A 15070-nucleotide genomic window follows, 5' to 3' on the forward strand; every position below is an offset into this window, starting at 1 on the left:
ACAGCCAAAAATAAAAATAAATAAATTAAAAAGAAGGTTCAACATTTAAATAAAAAAAAAAAGTCTGTTATAGGAAGTGACTGATTACTGAGGCAGGGACGGGTCTTATCCTTCTGAATTCCCCACAGTGCTGAGCGCATATAAGGCCCTCTGGAACAACTTTTGATTGAAAGAAGTGTGATTTAGACCGCTGCACAGAGGAGAAAGCATAGGATTGTACAGGCATGCCTAGACTCTGGCTTCCTGGTAACCCGACTTCCATTTAGCTTCTATTATCTACTCCCTGTCAGCAATTCCTGGCTACCTGTGGCCTCAGGAAAATTACAGAATCTTACTTTTCCCACCCTTCTTTTGCTTGTCTTTATTTACCTCTTCTCTGAGATCACTGGGTGCCTCATGAGTGCCGAAACCGTGATTCTTCTTAAAAAAAAACCTGTCACCGGAACTTGGGAAGTATCCACGGGGTGTTTTAAGCCATTCAGAAGGGAGGACCACAGGAGTGCCCTCCTAGAATGTTCGTTTCCTGAGTAAACTAGGCCCAGTGAAGCAGGTGACAATCGTATTCCAAATCCCCTCCCTCTCTGGACATTCTCGAAAAGAATAAATGGAGAGAGGAAGGAAAAAGCAGCTGGTGGTGTTTCGCCTGGGGCCTCTGCTCTAGCAGGCGACTGGCTGTGTTTGGCATTTGTGCTGCTCGTCGGACCCTTGCCGTGTATGCCAAAGGCAGATGACGGAACAGAAGTATCACATACCAGCCGAGAAAGCCCGCCACAAGTGCAAGGGAGTTTATCTTCCAGACAGATCCCATTCTTCCTGACAAATCTGAACCCCCAAATATTTCAGCTATGGATTACAAAGTAGTGACAAGTCTTCTGGCTTTCTGCCCAGTTCTTAACGTTCTGTTATTTTAGCTAGACTGTGTGGCGTACATTTGTACATTCTTTCTCTCTTTTCCCCATTCCCCACCCGGCACCCTCCCTGCTCTGCCCTCCCCTCCCTTTTTTACGCTGCCCACAGAGCACCCAGCACCTCCATGCTAATCACTGCCCAGATCTGAGCAGGCTGCGCCAGTGCGGCCAGGAAGTCTGGGAACTCGCCCATCGAAAGCCTGGTTTGAGCTGGTGGTCCCTCCTTTGGGTCTTTAGTTTCTATAGACACGTAGATTCAAGGATAGCCATTTAATCAACACGAGCTGAGGAAAAACCCAGGGAGTCCAAGCAGCTGGGAGTTGCCAATGGTCACAGTGGATGAGTGGAATCTGAGAATTCTGTTTGTCAGGCTCAGCCTAGGTGGTCCCCGCATTTGAAAACCCTCAGGGTGTGCTGTGTTGTAGATTTAGGAGTATAGGTAGAGGGGCAGCAGACAGAAAGGATAACCTGAGGAGTGTTCCTGGTGAGCTGAATGTCTGCCTTTATCCTCTCACTTATGTACCATTGAAAAGCTAGAGTGCTTGTAAATCTCTCTCCATGTGGACCTGCCAAAGCCTCCATCAGCTGGGAAGTCATTCCTTCGGTTCAAGCTCTCTGTCTACAGAAGACCCTGCTAAAAATTCAAATATGTCACCAAGACAAGCAAATCATTCAGCTGTATCACAAATGTGGTTAATAGATTAACTAGCTATTTTCCCAGCACCTGCCTTAGGGAACAGGACTATAGGCTTTTTTTTTTCTCCTTTAGAAATTTTTTCCCCTAAGTACCGGATGAATTCATCTAATAAAGTCAGTAAAATTCAAGGCGCATAAAATCAGTGAAAATCCCTGACTCAAGCTCTCCCAAATCATGGCTGTTGGTATTTTGGTGAATGTCTTCCTAATTTATGTAGTGTGTGTGTGTGTGTGTGTGTGTGTGTGTTGTGCACACAGACACATATAGATGCATTTATTTTTCAAAAGTAAAATCACACTGCATATATAGTTTTATTGCCTGTTTTCCCCATGCTATTTATTATCCTTCTACAACATCTTTTTAAAGCTGTTGTATAACTTTCCATCTGTGGCTGTGCAATAATTCATTTAGCCAATCCTCTGTTTGACATTTCTTCCACATTTTTCCATGATCATAAATAACCATGATGTAAACATTTTTAATAGAAATTGTGGTAAATATGTTTGATTAGGGTAAATTCTTAGACATGTAATTGCTGGCCCTAAGTGTATATAGGCACATATTTAAGCTTTTGACACATATTAACATATTACCCTCTTTTAAAGAAGCTGTAATTTGCACTCCTGCTAGAAACACATGAGGGTGCCTACCTCCTACTACCCTTGTCAGCACTAGGTATTACGATTCTCATTACGTTTGTCAATTTGATTGATGTAAAATGTAATCTTGTTTATTTATTTATTTATGTATTAATACTTATTTGGGGGATTTATATGAAGGAAGTTGAATTAATCATACTTACCCGTTCATGGCCCCCTTTCATCATTGGCCTGAGCCAGGTTATTCTCCTTATCTATCTGTCTATCTCCCTGTCTGTCTACTCCTTTTGTCCCCATAACCTGTTCCCACTTCCTTTCTCCCCAGCTCCCCACTTAAGTAACTATTCTAATGCAATTTAATGTGGATTTGTTGTATGTGTGTGCTCTTATTGTTTTGTATGCATGTATTTTAAATATTCATACCTATTACTAGGTGGATATTTCATTCTTTTCCCTTTTTTTTTGTTTTTTAGTTTCAATAAGTGGTTTTATTACTGGTTAGATTTTACAACTTCTGATATTTGAATAGACTTCCACCTTAAAATTCTAAAACAACAAAGTGACCGTTGGAGGGGGTTGATTTTTTTCTTTTCTTTTTAGGACTATTCAAAGTAACAAACTTTTTTTTTTTTTACATTTTTGCTCTGGTCATAAATATACAGAGAGAAAAAGAGGGAGAGAAAAACGAACAAGTCATCCAAAGTATGGAGATAAAACAGTATTCCTAAGGCACGTGGCAGTCTTAGAAAATACAGAAGCTCTAACCAACTTAAATTATTTGTTGTTTTTCCTCGCTCAGTCCACAAAACTGTACAGTGACACAAATGCTGTGTTGCAGATAGATCTTTCAAGTAATTCCAGTCCACACTGCTGTATCAGCCGGGGGTGCAATTATTTTCTTCCTCAGTTTCCAGGTGAGATCCTAAAATGTGGTTAGCTAGTTGCTCAAAGCCTCTATTTTAAAATGCACTTGGGTGGATTGGTTCAAGATGGCTGAGAAGAAAGACGTGTGCTCACTCCCTCTTGTGAGAGCACCGGAATCACAACTAACTGCTGAACAATCAATGACGGGAAGACACTGGAACTCACCAAAGAAGACAGCCCACATCCAAAGATGAAGGAGAAGCTACAATGAGACAGTAGGAGGGGCACAATCACAATAAAATCAAATCCCATAACTGCTGGGTGGTGACTCACAAACTGGACAGCACTTATACCACAGAAGTCCACCCACTGGAGTGAAGGTTCTGAGCCGCACGTCAGGCTTCCCAACCTGGGGGTCCAGCAATGGGAGAAGGAATTCCTAGAGAATCAGATTTTGAAGGCTACTGGGATTTGATTGCAGGACTTCGACAGGATTGGGGGAAACAGAGACTCCACTCTTGGAGGGCACACACAAAGTGGTGTGCACACTGGGACCCAGGGGAAGGAGCAGTGACCCCATAGGAGACTGAACCAGACCTACCTGCTGGTATTGGAGGGTCTCCTGCAGAGGCGGGGGGTGGCTCTGTCTCACTGTGAGGACATGAACGCTGGCAGCAGAAGTTCTGGGGAGTATTCCTTGGCACGAGCCCTCCCAGAATCAGCCATTAGCCCCACCAAAGAGCCCAGGTAGGCTCCAGTGTTGGGTCGCCTCAGGCCAAACAACCGACAGGGAAGGAACCCAGCCCCACCCATCAGCAGTCAAGTGGATTACAGTTTTACTGAGATCTGCCCACCAGAGCACAGCCAGCTCTACCCACCACCAGTCGCTCCCATCAGGAAACTTGCACAAGCCTCTTAGATAGCCTCATCCACCAGAGGGCAGATAGCAGAAGCAAGAAGAACTACAATCCTGCAGCCTGTGGAACAAAAACCACATTCACAGAAAGATAGACACGATGAAAAGGCAGAGGGCTATGTACCAGATGAAGCAACAAGATAAAACCCCAGAAAAACAACTAAATGAAGTGGAGATAGGCAACCTTCCAGAAAAAGAATTCAGAATAATGATAGTGAAGATGATCCAGGACCTCGGAAAAAGAATGGAGGCAAAGATCGAGAAGGTGCAAGAAATGTTTAACAAAGACCTAGAAGAATTAAAGAACAAACAAACAGAGATGAATATTACAATAACTGAAATGAAAAATACACGAGAAGGAATCAGTAGCAGAAAAACTGAGGCAGAAGAATGGATAAGTGACCTGGAAGATACAATAGTGAAAATAACTACCACAGAGCAGAATAAAGAGAAGAGAATGAAAAGAAATGAAGACAGCCTAAGAGAACTATGGGACAACATTAAACACAACAACGTTCGCATTATAGGGGTCCCAGAAGGAGAAGAGAGAGAGAAAGGACCTGAGAAAAATATTTGAAGAGATTATAGTCGAAAACTTCCCTAAACATGGGAAAGGAAATAGCCACCCAAGTCCAGGAAGTGCAGAGAGTCCCAGGCAGGATAAACCCAAGGAGAAACATGCAGAGACACATAGTAATCAAATTGACAAAAATTAAGCACAAAAATTATTGAGCAACAAGCAAAAAATGACAAATAACATACAAGGGAACTCCCATAAGGTTAAAAGCTGATTTCTCAGCAGAAACTCTACAAGCCAGAAGGGAGTGGCACGATATATTTAAAGTGATGAAAGGGAAGAACCTACAACCAAGATTACCCAGCAAGGATCTCATTCAGATTTGACGGAGAGATCAAAAGCTTTACAGACAAGCAAAAGCTAAGAGAATTCAGCACCACCAAACCAGCTCTACAAACAACTGCTAAAGGAACTTCTCTAAGTGGGAAACACAGAAGAAAAGGACCTACAAAAACAAACCCATAACAATTAAGAAAATGGTAATAGTAACATACATATCTATAATTACCTTAAATGTGAATGGATTAAATGCTCCAACCAAAAGGCACACACTTGCTGAATGGATACAAAAACAAGACTGATATATATGCTGTCTACAAGAGATCCACTTCAGACCTAGGGACACATACAGATTGAAAGTGAGGGGGTGGAAAAAGATATTCTATGCAAATGGAAATCAAAGGAAAGCTGGAGTAGCCATACTCATATCAGATAAAATAGACTTTAAAATAAAGAATGTTACAGGGGACAAGGAAGGACACTACATAATGATCAAGGGATCAATCCAAGAAGATATAACAATTATAAATATATATGCACCCAACATAGGAGCGCCTCAATACATAAGGCAAGTGCTAACAGCTATAAAAAAGGAAATTGACAGTAACACAGTAGTAGTGGGGATCTTTAACACTTCACTTACACCAATGGATAGATCATCCAAACAGAAAATTAATAAGGAAACACAAGCTTTAAATGACACAGTAGACCAGATAGATTTAATTGATATTTATAGGACATTCCATCCAAAAGTAGCAGATTACATTTTCTTCTCAAGTGCACATGGAACATTCTCCAGGATAGATCACATCTTGGGTCACAAATCAAGCCTCAGTAAATTTAAGACAATTGAAGTCATATCAAGCATCTTTTCTGACCACAGCTCTATGAGATTAGAAATCAATTACAGGGAAAAAAAACACAAACACATGGAGGCTAGACAATATGTTACTAAATAACCAAGAGATCACTGAAGAAATCAAAGAGGAAATCAGAAAATACCTAGAGACAAATTACAGTGAAAACACGACAACACAAAACCTATGGGATGCAGCAAAAGCAGTTCTAAGAGGGAAGTTTATAACAGTAAAAGCCTACCTCAAGGAACAAGAAAAATCTCAAATAAACAATCTAACCTTACACCAAAATGAACTAGAGAAAGAAGAACAAACAAAACCCAAAGTTAGTAGAAGGAAAGAAATCATAAAGATCAGAGCAGAAGTAAATGAAATAGAAACAAAGAAAACAGTAGCAAAGATCAATAAAACTAAAAGCTGGTTCTTTGAGAAGATAAACAAAATTGACAGGCCATTAGCCAGACTCATCAAGAAAAAGAGGGAGAGGACTCAAATCAATAAAATCAGAAATGAAAAAGGAGAAGTTACAACAGACACCACAGATATACAAAGTTATACAGATATACAGAGCATCCTAAGAGACTACTATAAGCAACTCTATGCCAATAAAATGGACAACCTGGAAGAAATGGACAAATTCTTAGAAAGGTATAACCTTCCAAGACTGAACCAGGGAGAAAGAGAAAATATGAAGACCAATCACAAGTAATGAAATTTAAACTGTGATTAAAAATCTTCCAACAAACAAAAGTCCAGGATCAGATGGCTTCACAGGAGAATTCTATCAAACATTTAGAGAAGAGCTAACACCCGTCCTTCTCAAACTCTTCAAAAAAACAGCAGAGGAAGGAACACTTCCAACCTCATTCTGTGAGGCCACCATCACCCTGATACCAAGACCAGACAAAGATACTGCAATAAAAGAAAATTACAGACCAATATCACTGATGAATATAGGTGCAAAAATCCTCAATAAAATACTAGCAAACAGAATCCAACAACACATTAAAAGGATATACACCATGATCAAGTGGGATTTATCTCAGGGATGCAAGGATTCTTCAATATACGCAAATCAATCAATGTGATACACCATATTAACAAATTGAAGAATAAAAACCATATGATCATCTCAATAGATGCAGAAAAAGCTTTTGACGAAATTCAACACCCATTTATGATAAAAACTCTCCAGAAAGTGGGCATAGAGGCAACCTACCTCAACATAATAAAGGCCATATACGACAAACCCACAGCAAACATCATTCTCAATGGTGAAAAACTGAAAGCATTTCCTCTAAGATCAGGAGCAAGACAAGGCTGTCTGCTCTCGCCACTGTTATTCAACATAGTTTTGGAAGTCCTAGCCACGGCAATCAGAGGAGAAAAAGAAATAAAAGGAATACAAATTGGAAAAGAAGAAACAAAACTGTCACTGTTTGCAGATGACATGGTACTATACATAGAACATCCTAAAGATGCCACCAGAAAACTACTAGAACTAATCAATGAATTTGGTAAAGTTGCAGGATGCAAAATTAAGGCACAAAAATCGCTTGCATTCCTATACACTAATGATGAAAAATCTGAAAAAGAAATTATGGAAACACCCCCATTTACCATTGCAACAAAAAGAATAAAATACCTAGGAATAAACCTACCTAGGGAGACAAAAGACCTGTATGCAGAAAACTATAAGACACTGATGAAAGAAATTAAAAATGATAGAAACAGATGGATAGATATACCTTGTTCTTGGATTGGAAGAATAACATTGTGAAAATGACTATACTACCCAAAGCAATCTACAGATTCAATGCAATCCCTATCAAATTACTAATGGCATTATTTTACAGAACTAGAACAAAAACTCTTAAAATTTGTATGGAGACACAAAAGACCCCGAATAGCCAAAGCAGTCTTGAGGGAAAAAAATGGAGCTGAAGGAATCAGACTCCCTAACTTCAAACTATAGTACAAAGCTACAGTAATCAAGACAGTATGGTACTGGCACAGAAACAGAAATATAGATCCATGGAACAGGATAGAAAGCCCAGAGATAAACCCACGCACCTATGGTCAACTAATCTATCACAGAGGAGGCAAGGATATACAATGGAGAAAAGACAGTCTCTTCAATAAGTGCTTCTGGGAAAACTGGACAGCTACATGTAAAAGAATGAGATTAGAAAACTCCCTAACACCATACACAAAAATAAACTAAAAATTGATTAAAGACCTAAATGTAAGATCAGACACTATAAAACTCTTAGAGGAAAATATAGGAAGAACACTCTTTGACATAAATCACAGCATGATCTTTTTTGATCCACCTCCTAGAGTAACGGAAATAAAAACAAAAATAAACAAATGGGACCTAATGAAACTTAAAAGCTTTTGCAAAGCAAAGGAAACTACAAACAAGATGAAAAGATAGCCCTCATAATGGGAGAAAATATTCACAAACGAATCAATGGACAAAGGATTAATCTCCAGAATATATAAACAGCTCATGCAGCTCAATATTAAAAAAACAAACAACCCAATCCAAAAATGGGCAGACGACCTAAATAAACATTTCTCCAAAGAAGACATACATACGGCCAAGAAGCGCATGAAAGGATGCTCAACATCACTAATTATTACAGAAATGCAAATCAAAACTACAATGAGGTATCACCTCACACCAGTTAGAGTGGGCATCATCAGAAAATTTACAAACAATAAATGCTGGAGAGGGTGTGGAGAAAAGGGAAGCCTCTTGCACTGTTGGTGGGAATGTAAATTGATACACCACTATGGAGAACAGTATGGAGGTTCCTTTAAAAACTAAAACTAGAATTACCATATGACCCAGCAATCCCAGTACTGGGCATATACCCAGAGAAAGCCATAATTCAAAAAGACACATGCACCCCGATGTTCATTGCAGCACTATTTACAATAGCCAGGTCTTGGAAGCAGCCTAAATGCCTATTGACAGACGAATGGATAAAGAAGATGTGGTACATATATACAATGGAATATATACAATGGAATATTACTCAACCATAAAAAGGAACGAAATTGAGTCATTTGTAGAGACGTGGATGGATCTAGAGACTGTCATACAGAGTGAAGTAAGTCAGAAAGAGAAAAACAGATATATTTACACATATATTAACGCATATATGTGGAACCTAGAAAATGATACAGATGAACCGGTTTGCAGGGCAGAAGTTGAGACACAGATGTAGAGAACAAACCTATGGACACCAAGGGGGGAAAGCAGCGGGGGGTGGGGCGGGCAGGGGTGGTGGGATGAATTGGGAGATTGGGATTGACATGTATACACTAATATGTATAAAATGGATAACTAATAACCTGCTGTATAAAAAAGTAAAATTCAAAAATTCAATAATAAATGAATAAATAAATAAGCGGCACCATCATCCAGTTGCTTGGGCCAAACAGTAAAAAAAAGAAAGTTTAAAAAAAGACAAAAATTTAAAAATTCATAATACTTATTGGGCTTATGGGTAAATACCTTTTCTGATAACAAGACTCTGGTTCTAAGGTTGAAAGGTGCGTAAAACTCAGTAAAGAAATAATAGCAAATTGGGTTTGGTATTATCTCTTCCATAATGATTGAATTTGAGTAAGAAGCAGCTTGTTTTATTAAATGCTACTTTTAGAAGGATGGGAAAATATAAATCCTGAAAGCAATTTATAGATTTCACGGCACTGACGCTTTTCCTGTTTCTTCTTAGTTTACTTCAGAGTGACAGTGAAAAAATTTTGCAGGATCAACACTGTTACTCGATTTGCAGTTGACGGGTTGGATGTTTTTAAGTGTATCTACTGCTTTGGAGGAATTCGTGACCTACTTCAAAATTAGTTTTTCCAGTAAAGTCAACCGTTAGTGATTATCTTTGCCACAAATCTTTCTTTAGACGATTCCTGAAAGATAACATGTATATTAACTGGGCTTGCATTATCTATTTTTTCTTTTTGGAATTATATCAACTAAAGCAAACAAAAATGTAACGACTTAAAAAATTAGGTGGACTTTTTCATTTGTGTTTGTATTTTTAAGTAAGTAGGTTACGTTATATTATTTCTCCAAAGCTCTGTTGTTTTTATTTTTTTCGGTTTGGATTTTTTTTTTTTTTTTTTGTAATTGACTCCGAACCTTGGCAAGCTGTAATTCATAATCAAATAAGTGCTTTATTTTATGCGTGTAAAAAAAAATAAAATACACTTGGAATTCAACTAAAGATAATTTCTTTTTTTAAATCACTTGTGGGGCGGGGCCGAGGGGCCGAGAATCATTAGGAAAGGTTGGTTAAGAGTCGTTTGCGAGGGGCTGTGAGGCTCGTGGTCCTCCAGGTTGCCAGGCCCAGAAGTTAAGGCGGACGTCATGGTCTGTGAGGCTGGTCAGGTCTGTGAGGTTGGTGGGCATCCTGGGGTGGCTGAGCGAGGCCTTGGACAGCTCCGAGGTCGACCCCTATGGCGTCCCCGTCTGCAGCGCTGCCTCTGTCGACTTGTCCAGGCCCGTGTTTTCCCGCCGTACGAAGTTGCGCCTGAACTTGGCCTGGGCGTTCTGAGACGAGACCTGGAGGACCCGCTTGGTGAGGCCCGTCTTTTGCGCGAGCTGCTTCTAGTCCTTGGCATCAGGGTTGTGGTTAACGGCAAAGACTTCACGTTCCGAAGCTGCTGGTGCTTGAAGGAGTTGCGCATGCACTTCGTCTTCCGGCTGCTCGGGTACCTCTGGTCGCGGTCCAGGTGCTCCACATCGTTTTTGTTCCAGCTAAATGCAGCGTTGTAGGTCGCCGGGTCCGCCCCGGGCCCGAGGCTCTTGCGCTTCCGCGGCCGCCCCTTCTGCACCATGCCTACGCTATTGTAGTAGGGAAGACCCAAAGGGTTGCCCCCCGCTGCACCCAACCCTGCGCTCTTGGCCACGTTGGCGTGGTTGAAGTGCACGGGGTACTCGCCCTGCAGCAGCACCCCGAAGTGCAAGCGGCGGTAGACCAGTCTGTCCTTCGTGCGGAAGTGGTCACCCGTGGTCAGCATCTTGTTACACGTAGTGCACGTGAAGCAGTTGAGGCGATAAACCAAGTCCCGAGCTCGCATCACCATATGCGAGGCCGAGATGCCTAGGTGGCAGCGGGCGCAGCGCTGCACAGAGAACCGCCTGTAGTAGTCTTCCTTGCAGTAGGTGCTTCCATCCTTGCTGAAACAGGTGAGCTCCAACTCCAGGTTGAGCTTGCACTCGCAGCACTTGAGGCAGCGCATGTGCCACTGCTTGTCCACCACCAGTAGGTAGTAGCGGTCGGAGATGTTAACCTTGCAACTGGCGCAGAGCGCAGCACGGTCACTCCTAATGGACGGCATGGTCGTCTCCGTGTCGCCGCGGTCGATGGCGGAGCTGATGGCGGGAGCCTCGCTCTTGGCCCTGCAGTTCATCTCGTTGATGACCCTGTGCACCTTGGGGCCCGACCGGCTGTGGAACAGTATCGCGGGGGGGACCGGCGGGGCCGGGGGCACGGCTCCTTCGCCTCCTTTTTTTAAATTTTAAAGACTTAAAAAATTTTACAGCCATTTTAGGTTCACAGCAAAATTAAAAGGAAAGTGCAGAGATTTCCCATATACTCCCTGCCCCAACACAAGCTCAGCCTCCCCCATTATCAACATCCTACACCAGAGTGGTACATTTGTTACAAAGGATGAACCATTCTTTTCCTTTGTTTCCCTCACTAAGCACTGTTATTAAGATGCATACGTGTTGCTATATGTATATCCAATCCATTGCATCTAGTTGCTGTTCTCTTGTGTAATTTGTATATCTCCGCCTATTCATGAGGCTGAAGGTGTTTTTCATGTGTTGTTGTTTTTTATAAGCTTATTTTTATTTTTGGCCGCATTAGGTCTTTGTTGCTGCGTGCGGGCTTTCTCTAGTTGTGGCGAGTGGGGGCTTACTCTTTGTTGCGGTGTGCGGGCTTCTCATTGCGGTGGCTTCTCTTGTTGCGGAGCACAGGCTCTAGGTGTGCGGGCTTCAGTAGTTGCGGCACACGGGCTCAGTAGTTGTGGCTCATGGGCTTTGGAGTGCAGGCTCAGTAGTTGTGGCACATGGGCTTAGCTGCTCCGTGGGTTTTTCATGTGTTTTTATTTTTCTATTATGAACTCCCTCAAGTACATACCGGTTTTCAGAACATGTAGAGACCAGGCATTCCAATGTCAGGTGTAAAAGTTTCTGTTGGCCCAGGGAGGAAGGTTGATGGCAGAGACCAGCCTGGTAGGGGACAGAAACAGATGGGAGTAAAAGGATCAAAAATGATGATGACTCAGATGCACTTCACTTTTAGATTTGTCTGGCATCTGTGCTTCTTAGGCTATTAGCCTTGGTCTCAGGTGTGGCTATTATGAGGGGAGGGGAACATAGTCTGCCCAGCATCTCGGCTTGGCCTTGTGCTTCACAGTCACTTTCCAAAGGGCTTTTGTTGATGTTTTGTAGCAATTACAAGGAAAGAGCTCTAGAGTGTGAGGCCTCTGGGAAAGGCTGGAGCCCCTTTACGTAACTGCTGGAAGAATTCCTGCTGATTCTGTTACTTCCCTTCACTCCCTTTCTAAGTGAACCTTCCTTTCCCACAGTCTTTTTCATCCTTACCCCTCTGTCTTGCGTTACATTTTAATTTGCTCCCTAAATAATTTCTTTGTTTTTGATGCCACCTGAAACAAGATTTGTTAGGTCTCATAGGGTGTGCCACTCATATGATCACATACAAGATTCTCTGCTTTCTCAAATATGTCATCTCGCCATATCCCCATGAGTTAAGTACAACAAATATTATTATTCCCACTTTACAGATTAGGAAAGCAAGGAACAGTGAAGTTGAGTTTAAATAGATATTTTTTTCATCCAACAAGAGCTTCTTGTTAGAAATTTACTCACTGTCTCCTGATAATACTTTAAAACTTGGCAAGTCCTTCCTAGTCATTGTGAGATATGAATGATAGCAGTTGCCACGACATGGATAATGAAGGAATTTGCCTTGTGTATGATGTGCTTGCTTGTGTCTTGAGTTTGGGCTGCTTTGTGTAGTTGAGAGTGAAAACTGGGCAGTTTGGAAATCTGAACTACAGCCTCACTGATGACTAAAAGGGCCTGATGATCAAGTGTGCTAATTCCCTGGTAATGGAAGGGAAACTTATTCCAAAAGACCATGGAAAAGGCAAGGATCTGAGGCTCCTTCAGTTTGAACTGAAGGCTAAGCCCATGGGAATCTGTGTCTATTGCCTGGGATCCGGGAAGGCTTCCTGGAAAATAAGAAGTGGTTCGTAGGAAATGCTTTTAACACTTCCTTGGAAAAGGGCGACATTTTATTCTTCGAGTAGCACAGGTTAAATTTTTTTAATAGCAATCTTCTATTTCAAAATGATCAAGTATGAAAAGAAGTTTGTTATTTTTAGAGTAGGATTTCAATATAGAGTTGCCAAAAGAAGAGTAATTCATTCCTTTCATTTTGAAGTAAATTGCTCAGCAAGCCAACGCATGTCTTGTCATGCTCCAGAAAAATCAGTGGCTTTCCTAAATAAATTATCTACTGCATGTGAGATAAGACAATGGCTTTATCTTATTTGTCCTCTGTTTTAACTTACTGTGGCAATTTTCACAATATACACTTCGAACTCTGGGTGAGCTGAAATGTATCACTAAGAGAAATTATGGTGAAAAGTCAGGGACTGACCTTTTATTTTTCGTAATAACCCAAATGTAATAAAAGCCTCATGTAAAATAAGCCTGCAAGAAGAGATTATCTGCAGTAGCCTATGTTCAGTGTTAGAAATTCGAAATCAATTGCAAAACACAGTGGGAGTATGTCATTATAAGAAATGACAGCTCAAAAAAAAAAAAAAAAAGGAAAGAAAAGAAGTGACAGCTCAGCATAGTCCTGTGTTGAAATAAAAATCCCTTCTGCTGTCCTGCCCGGCCATGGAACATGCCTTTTATTCGAGATGGAAAAAAGAGAAGGCCCAGCATCACATTTGGTACTCAATGTCGATGCAGCATAAATATTTGTCATCATGAGCAGATCTGGACTCCGGTATTTATTAGGTAAATTTTACAGCTCTGAATGTATCTATCTTATCATATCTTTAGACTCTGACCTCATGCTTAGTTGTTTCCATACAGAAGGTAAAAACTGGTAGGATGAATCCCCCATAACCAATGAAAAAATATCTGCTGTGCATTCACTTAACATGCATTTAATGAATACTGACTTTATACCAGGCAGCAATCTGAATGCTGGGGGTTTAAGATGACTAAAACATAGCTTCTGTTTTGGAGGATATTACATTCCATTGAATGGGATTGATGTGTATCTGAATCATTAGTACAGTAGGATAAATAGCATGAGAGGCACATACAAAGTGCTGCAGGAACATAGAGGAAGGAGTGACTGACTTTGCCTGGACAAGTTCAGCAAAGCTTCACAGAAGTAGTGACAACTTAGGAGGCCTCTCAGGTGTAAACAGGATTACAGAGGCTGTGGAAGGAGCCAGAGGCATTGCTGGCTGGGTCAGTCCTGGGCGGGGCATCCAGAACCCTTGATCAGTCACATGGCATGCTTAGAGCACCCTGTTCCTTAGAACTGGTGTAGATGAGGGGGAGGTAGCAGAAGGTAGAGCTGAAATGCCAAGTAGGGCTCCATTTGTGATGGGTCTGAGTGCCGTCCCTAAGTCTGTAGCCTCTATCCTGCTCATCCTTTGACCCCCATTCTGATTGGCAGCACCAGGGGTAATATTTAAAATATTTAACAAGCAGTATGGCACAGATCAGATCGGTTGGAAGGAGGGGAGACCCGAGACCCTGTCCTGTGTCAGACCTTTTGTTGTTGGAGCATGGTGTCTGCCAGCGTTCCCAGGGCTGCAGCCAGAACATCAGGGAGGGGGCCAGGACGACAGCCATTTACCAACCAGCTTGGAAGTATTTTTACTATTTTAACTGCCAGTGCAGCTGAGTATCAGTCAAATGCTCTAAAAAGCAAAACTGATCAATTCCACTGCCCTGATTAAAACTTTTACAGGACGAAATCCCCTGCCTGCCTGATACTGGTGATCTGACCCCTGTTGTCTTTTTTGCCTCACTCCCCATCATCCCCTCGGGCACTTACTCCCCGGGACCCTGGCTCACCTGTGGCAGCTGGGAAAGCCCCACAGACTAGCCCTGCGCCTCGCAATGTGGTAGGTGCTTCTGTCGAACATTGATAGACAGATTAGCCTGGCATGTCTTCTTAGAAATGCAGTTGGGTTTTTGTTTGTTTGCTTGTTTGTTTAGGTAATGGCTTCGAATCAACTCCATTTCCTCAGTAAGGCAGAGGCACTTAACACT

The 15070-nt window shown here is 41.7% G+C and overlaps 1 protein-coding gene and 1 pseudogene across 1 annotated transcript in view; one reads left to right on the forward strand and one right to left on the reverse strand.

Annotated features, from left to right (window-relative positions):
- FRAS1 (Fraser extracellular matrix complex subunit 1) overlaps nt 1-15070 on the forward strand; it is a 466514-nt gene that overhangs the window by 227084 nt on the left and 224360 nt on the right. The gene's annotated exons all lie outside the window — the stretch shown is intronic.
- Nucleotides 9906-11644, reverse strand: LOC111187598 (LIM/homeobox protein Lhx2 pseudogene; annotated as a pseudogene).

The sequence above is a fragment of the Delphinapterus leucas genome, chromosome 5, assembly GCF_059928025.1.
Source record: "Delphinapterus leucas isolate spDelLeu-1000000601 "Yukka" chromosome 5, BTC_Dleu_Yukka2, whole genome shotgun sequence".
Taxonomy (NCBI): domain Eukaryota; kingdom Metazoa; phylum Chordata; class Mammalia; order Artiodactyla; family Monodontidae; genus Delphinapterus; species Delphinapterus leucas.